Here is a 1,290-nt window from a genome sequence, read left to right as displayed (position 1 = left end):
AGCAAGAGGGCTCCACAGTGCTATCTGCCAGGGTGGCGGTGCAGAGGTAGCCCATTTTCCCTCAGTGTTTTAGGTAAAAATCTATATATATTTTAAATCCATACTAGAAACTGAAAGATCGATATTATATTCGGCTTAAAGCTAGAAGGAGATCAGTTTTAAGAAGCTGTTGAAATGACTTTCTACCATTAACACTGTTAGAAAGAGAGTTGTGCAAGACATTCAGCAGGTAACAAGAAGGCTGGATGGAGTGCCACAAGAGTGGCCCAGTTTTATCCTCTCTAATCCATGTGTTAAATAAATATGAGATGTGACAGCTTCACATTGAAGTTTTTTTTCTATGATAAAGGCAGCTACTGCATTTGTTTTGATATATCCAATCAAATCAACTGATTCCACTTTTTGTGATCAATGTTCTGGATTGAAACATGTGGGGGCGCCAGAACTCACTACACTGGAGGACAACAGGATATAATAAATGAAAGGTATAGTGGAGGTTTTTCGTGATTTTTTTAAAAGATTTGCCATCGTCACCAAAAAAAAAAAAGCACATGCACAAACCTGTACCCGCCCATGAGAGGGAACGCCTATAAATCGTGTGTGAGAGCGTGCACAAGCCCATTTGTCCTCGTGCACGCTCTGTTTAAAAGTTGCTGTTTGCATGGCTAATACAAGCTTACTTTCCAAAAGAAGAGGTGTAATTTTTCCTCTATGTCAGACTCACCACCGGTAAGTGAAAATGGGGACGAGCACATTCGTATATCGCCGGAATGATTTAGGAGGACCAATCATTTTGATGATCCACTCGCTAAAAGAACATCCTTCACTATACCTTTAAGCCGATGGGTCAATATTTACCCTTTATCTTAACATAAATGAATGAACTTATCTTGATTTCAAAGAGTTCGTCACACTGTTCCTCCAGATGTTGAAGTTACATTTGATTTGCAACAAAGAGAAGAAAACGTAGAAATACACGACATGTTGTAGAAAATGTTTCAGTGAAGTTACATTTGCTCAAGACAAGGTGGTCAGGCTCAACTAAATCACATGGGAAACATTACAACCTGATTTATGTGCACTATTGGTCATCATACGTAAAATTAGTAGGTTAGAGTGAAGAAGTACTTCTCACATCATAAAAGTGAAGTTGTGCCACTTAAAGCATTAACAGGGGAAGAAAAACCGTGACTTTATTTACTGGCACATCAAAGCTGTACAAAAACTGAAGATCGAAAACTGGCCACCAGGTTAGCGTCTCTTAACTTTTGTGTATATGTTAAACAAAAC

The 1,290-nt window shown here is 38.7% G+C and overlaps 1 protein-coding gene across 1 annotated transcript in view; it reads right to left on the bottom strand.

Moving 5' to 3' along the window:
- The window catches only part of usp14 (ubiquitin specific peptidase 14 (tRNA-guanine transglycosylase)), an 11,822-nt gene that overhangs the window by 7,082 nt on the left and 3,450 nt on the right, over positions 1–1,290 (bottom strand). The gene's annotated exons all lie outside the window — the stretch shown is intronic.

The sequence above is a fragment of the Cyprinodon variegatus genome, unplaced genomic scaffold, assembly GCF_000732505.1.
Source record: "Cyprinodon variegatus isolate N-32 unplaced genomic scaffold, C_variegatus-1.0 Scaffold39, whole genome shotgun sequence".
Classification (NCBI taxonomy): Eukaryota; Metazoa; Chordata; class Actinopteri; order Cyprinodontiformes; family Cyprinodontidae; genus Cyprinodon; species Cyprinodon variegatus.
The sequence above is the reverse complement of the archived record's forward strand: the minus strand, read 5'-3'. Positions and strand labels throughout refer to the sequence as shown.